The following is a 6270-nucleotide window of genomic DNA, read 5'->3' as shown; positions in this document are numbered from 1 at the left end:
TTTGTATTTTTTTGTGTTTTTGAAATAAAACTCTAAAAACTCAAGGGAAATAAAGGGGTTTACAACTATTTATTTATTTATTTTTTCTCGAGAAATATTTACAACATTTTGAAAAATTTGGGGTGTTCACACTTTGCTTCAGCAACGTCCTAGTCCACAACCCCTGGGTGTCACGGTTGTCGATGCAGCTAAGTTGCTGGATATCTCTCTCTCCTCTTCGCAGCGGCAAGCTATAGTTGTTGAAATGGATTCTACGATTTCAGCTATCTCTGCTATTATTAGGGACTCTCTCTGCCACTCTGGTGGAGCAGACTGCGAGCAGTTGAGCATTTTCGATGGTCACTCGAGGTCGTCTGTCAGTGTTGGGGGTGTTCGGCAAATCATGCATGGTCAACGAAGGAGGAGGCCTTCATCAATTATTTTGGCTACCGATGCTAGGTCCCCAAGAAGGTCATCTCGGTGCCACCAACCATGGGTTTTTTCAGATTTTGTGCCATAAAGACTGTTTCTTGGAATGTTAGGGGCTTAAATTGTCCTACGAAACGTTTGTTTCCAGATTTTTACTGGTAAACCGATTTAGATATCCATCAAATGGAGAGATACCTATGGTAGCAAAAGGTCAAAACCATATTTGCATCTGATTATCACTGGATATGGTTTTGGCTTACCATATCCAACCAAATGGAGTCAGATTTGATTGGATACTAGATATAATCTGATCTATTGACATTCCTAGTTCGGAGGGCCATAAAGTAGTGTGTGGTTCCAAGTAGTACTGCTACCAACTTTTTAGATTTTGGTCATTAAAAAAAACTTATTTGATTTTTGTTTTTCTTTAGCAAATCTTTTCATCTTGATCCTTTTTAGGTAGTAAGGAAGAAATACTTCAGCAAGTAAGAGGAAACTGAAGTATGAAAAAACTGGTTTCCACTGTAGGATAGAAGAAGGATGCAGTGGTACTACCAAAGAAAATTATAAAAGAGGAAGAGCCTTTAGGAGAATTAAGTAAGAGGGGGATTCTTCGTAAGCTGCTGCTAACACGAAGGAATCAAGATCAAGTAAGACCATAATCATCAAAAAATGATTGTACCATCATTGTAAAACAAAGAGTTTTTAAAAAAATACCTTATAATTTGCTAAAATCCTTTTCATGTTCAAAATTTTGATTCTTGACTTTTTTTATGATATTTTTTCTCTAAACCAAATATAGCATGTTCACAAATTATTTTTTTAAATGTCCTCAAATGTGTGAACCTTTTTTTACTAAAATGATTTTAGTAAAAAAGAAGTTCACACATTCGAGGACCTTCACAAACATGATTTGTGAAAGTCATACTATATTTTGAGACCTCTTTTAACTAAATACTCTTATATTTGTGAATGTGCTTACACATTTTGCATTACCCCCTTATGCAATTTTATTAAAGGAGGATCACACACTTTGAAAATATTTGCAAACATGATTTGTAAAGGTCATACTATATTTGCAAACCTCCTTCAACTAAATACACCTAAGCTTGTTAATGTTTTAACTTTCACATGTGAATCGCCTCACACATTTGTGAATGCCTTCTTGTCCATGCATTTTATATGATTTTAGTAAAAAGGTGGTAAGCACATTTACATAAATGATTTGATAGCAGGGCTTTGAAGAAGCAGAAGTTTATAAGGGGAGCTATAGGAAATGAGCAAAAAAGTTGTGCATTACAAAAATAAAAAAAAATGAAGAAACTGGAGAGACAAATAAAAGAAAACACCAAATTCTCTAAAAAAATGATTTAATTTTTTTCATTACCTTTTTTAGGCCTTGTAAAAACCAATTAGAAAAGCACAAAGTTTTTTTGACAGAGAAAATGATTTCAATGACAACATGATTTCCAAACTTCAGAATAAGAATTTCAACGACACTTGATCAATATGGATGTAAGCAGGTTGAGTTTATTAGCTCCAGCGATGTTCTCGTTGGCCAAATTACGCTCACACAGTCAGCACACGGACAAGACCTTAACATGGTCTACTTTCGGTTGCAAGTTATTGGATCTAAGCAAATCCCATGACGTAAAATGAGCAAGAATGGAGTAATGTACGCCCTACGTACCCATTTACTAATGAAGATTGGACGCGGACCCAACAAAGTAATCCTATATATATATATATATATATATATATATATATGAAAGTGATTTCGTAACTATAATGATATATCGAAATTTCAGCCTGTTAAGCAATGCTCAAGTTCTGCGACAGTGCTGTTCCATGTTTAGCGATTTCTCACTGGCACAGCCTGCCATACCAATGGTCATCATGCTAGCAAAATAAAACTCTGAGGTTATGAACCGTACCCCTCTTGAGACAAGAACTAGATGACATGCTTGTGCAATTGGAAAAACCTTTCAAAAGAAGAAAAGAATAGGATAGAGTAAGTTTCTTGGAGAAAAAGAGATGAGGTAGACGAGATATTTGTCTAATGGAGGAAAAGCTGAAAATATATGGAAAGAGGTTGCATTATTTAAGGCCATTTGAGGAGTCAGGGGTAGGGATGCTAGCTGTTTGGATTCCGATTGGATGTGGTCAATACTATCAAATGTTGGCTAAATGGATTTGAATGATGAAATAATTAATACCAGATCCAATTTTTTACAGGTGAACCGATTCAGATATCCATCAAATGGCATCATCCTTAAGTTTGTTCCTCACCAGTGAAATCTTTATGAAGTGCATCTATCCGTTTTTGAACAAACTTATGAACCGACCCTGTAGAAGGAATTGAGGCTAAATCTAGCCCAAAAAATGGGTTAGCACCAATCACCTACTGAATGCACAAAATAAATTTACAAGTGATCGATTTACGACATTAGTTTGACCATAGAAAGAAACAACATGCTAGAATGCAGAAATAAAACTCTGCATTCAATTCAGTAGAACACAAGACAAATGCTAAACAAGAAATCTGATTTTAGAAAAAATCGAGTCAGCTGAACAAGAGAAACACTGAATAGGTAAAACACTTCAGAAAAGAAAATTATTTCAATTCAGAAAAAAAGCTTAATTCATCATATATTTGTTTAAGCAAACTCAAAACTTCCATGTTTAGCGATTTCTCGCTGGCACAGCCTGCCATACCCCTCTTGAGACAAGAACTAGATGACATGCTTGTGCAATTGGAAAAACCTTTCAAAAGAAGAAAAGAATAGGATAGAGTAAGTTTCTTGGAGAAAAAGAGATGAGGTAGACGAGATATATATTGTCTGATGGAGGAAAAACTGAAAATATATGGAAAGAGGTTGCATTATTTAAGGCCATTTGAGGAGTCAGGGGTAGGGATGTTAGCTGTTTGGATTCCGATTGAATGTGGTCAATACTATCAAATGTTGGCTAAATGGATTTGAATGGTGAAATAATTATACCAGATCCAATTTTTTACAGGTGAACCGATTCAGATATCCATCAAATGGAATCACCTATGGTAGCAAAAAGTCAAAACCATATTTGCATCCGATTGTAACCGTATATGGTTTTGGCTTATTACCATATCCGACCAAATGGAGTCAGATTTGATTGGATACTGGATATAATCTGATCTATTGGCATTCCTAGTTCGGAGGGCAACATAAAGTAGTGTGTGGTTTCAAGTAATGTCGCTACCGACCTTTTGGATTTTGGTCATTAAAAAAACCCTTATTTGATTTTTGTTTTTCTTTAGCAAATCTTTTCATCTTGATCCTTTTTAGGTAGGAAGGAAGAAATACTTTAGCAAGTAAGAGGAAATTGAAGTCTGAAAAAATCCATTCTTTATCATTTGGATAGGTCATGGATCCAAATCTTCACAAAAAGTATTAGAAACTTAAAACAAAACTACTTTGAACCTGCATACACCCTTCGAAGACCCAAAATGGACCCTAACGGTTGTCAGAACTAATCCTAATAAAAAATAAAAATGAGATTGTCTCGAATCTCTACACAAAATATCTTGGATATGATCAAGTACACTATATAGGTAGATTTTGAGTTCCTCATATTTTGGTGCAAGCTTGGTCTTAGCAATCGATTTTGATGATACGTTTTCCCAAAGTGTATCTTAAACGCTCTCTCCTCGAGGACTTCTAGATGCGTTGCATCAGCCTCTCAGGGCTCAAAAGGCATCATCCTTAAGTTTGTTCCTCACCGGTGAAATCTTTATGAAGTGCATCTATTCATTCTTGAACAAACTTATGAACCGACCCTGTAGAAGGAATTGAGGCTAAATCTACCCCAAAAAATGGGTTAGCACCAATCACCTACTGAATGCATAAAATAAATTTACAAGTGATCGATTTACGACATTAGTTTGACCATAGAAAGAAACAACATGCTAGAATGCAGAAATACCAAAAGGACAAATCAAAAAATATAAAAGAGTTAGCTAACCAAAAACACATTGATTAGAAGTCTTTGTCATGTTTTTTTATATTTTATAATTTTTATACTTGATTTAAAATTAAATATTCCATATTTTTCATTGATTTTCACTAGAAAAAAATAAGTGAATCCAATAATGGGGGCCACCTCCACCCTCCTTTGTTTAATCACTTTGAAACTGCCTTCCAAGTTCCAAGTTGTTGGATCTAAGCAAATCCCATAACATAAAATGAGTAAGAATAGAGTTTGGGTCAATGAGTTTCTAAATTAGGCACGGTCCATCTTTGTGATGCCACGAGGAAGAGGTCCACATGGAACAAGGCGAGAATAATGTAACTCGGGAACTTTGTTGTTTTAACGTAGAGCTTTACTGTTGAATGAATAATATATATATATATATATATATATATATATATATATATATATATATATATATATAGAGAGAGAGAGAGAGAGAGAGAGAGAGAGAGATCATTACCACATATATTAAAATTTCTCTACAAAGTGGCAAACTAAGTCAATATCGAGCCAGCCAATGGTGGCCCCTTAACTTGCATGTATTGATAAAACTGGACTGTCGGCAGAGAAGATCATTACCACATATATTGAAAATTTTCTTTTTTTTTTATTGTATTACAGCATAGACTCTCTACAGAGTGACAAACTAAGTCAATATCGAGCCAGCCAATGGTGGACCCTTAACTTGCATATATTGATAAAACTGGATTGTCGGCAGATAAGATCATTACCACATAGATTGAAATTTCTTTTTTTTTTATTGTATTACAGCATAGACTCTACAAAGTGACAAGCTAAGTCAATATCAAGCCAGCCAATGGTGGCCCCTTATCTTGCATATATTGATAAAACTGAACTGTCGGCAGATAAGATCATTACCACATATATTTAAATTTCTCTTTTTTTTTTATTATATTACAGCATAGACTCTTTACAAAGCCACAAACTAAGTCAAGCCAATGGTGTCCCTTAACTTGCATATATTGATAAAACTGGACTGTCGGCAGATAAGATCATTACCACATATATTGAGATTTCTCTTTTTTTTTATTGTATTACAGGATAGACTCTCTACAAAGTGACAAACTAAGTCAATATCGAGTCAGCCAATGGTGTCCCCTTAACTTGCATATATTGATAAAACTGGACTGTTGGCAGATAAGATCATTACCACATATATTGAGATTTCTCTTTTTTTTATTGTATTACAACATAGACTCTCTACAAAGTGACAAACTAAGTCAATATCGAGCCAGCCAATGGTGGCCTCTTAACTTGCGTATATTGATAAAATTGAAGGACTGTTGGTAGAGAAAACCATTACCATTAACTGTAGTAGAACATGACCTTTTACTCACACACAACTTCACCTTTATTAAGTTCTCACTGTAAAGCAAATGATTTTTCGTCTGCATCTACCATCTCTCTCATGTTTTCATGATACAATTTCACATGAAAGTCATAATGAAATTGAAAGTAACTTCATGCAAGTATGAATACAATCATATCAAATATTGCAATACATTCAAGTCATTTATATCAAAATAATGTCAAACATGTACCTCCAGCAAACACACTCTAATATCTCGTTAACTAATACCATGCCTAGCATGGAATCCGTACTCCAAAAATAAGAACACTTCTATTTTCATACACTAAAATCATGCTCTGGTGTGCTGCTTGTTTTTCTCTGAACTTCTACAAACGTTGTCATTGTCATAAGTGTGGCTCATCTTTTCTCTCTCGTCATCACCCAGTTTGGAAGCGAAAGCAATCTAACCCCTCACATTCCCATTCGTCGGGGTAGAATCTCATCACTAAATTTTTTTTTGGTTGGAGCATCATCCTGCAAGT

Source organism: Nuphar pumila, chromosome 9, assembly GCF_984573655.1.
Source record: "Nuphar pumila chromosome 9, dmNupPumi1.hap1.1, whole genome shotgun sequence".
Taxonomy (NCBI): domain Eukaryota; kingdom Viridiplantae; phylum Streptophyta; class Magnoliopsida; order Nymphaeales; family Nymphaeaceae; genus Nuphar; species Nuphar pumila.
This window is presented reverse-complemented; position numbering follows the sequence as displayed.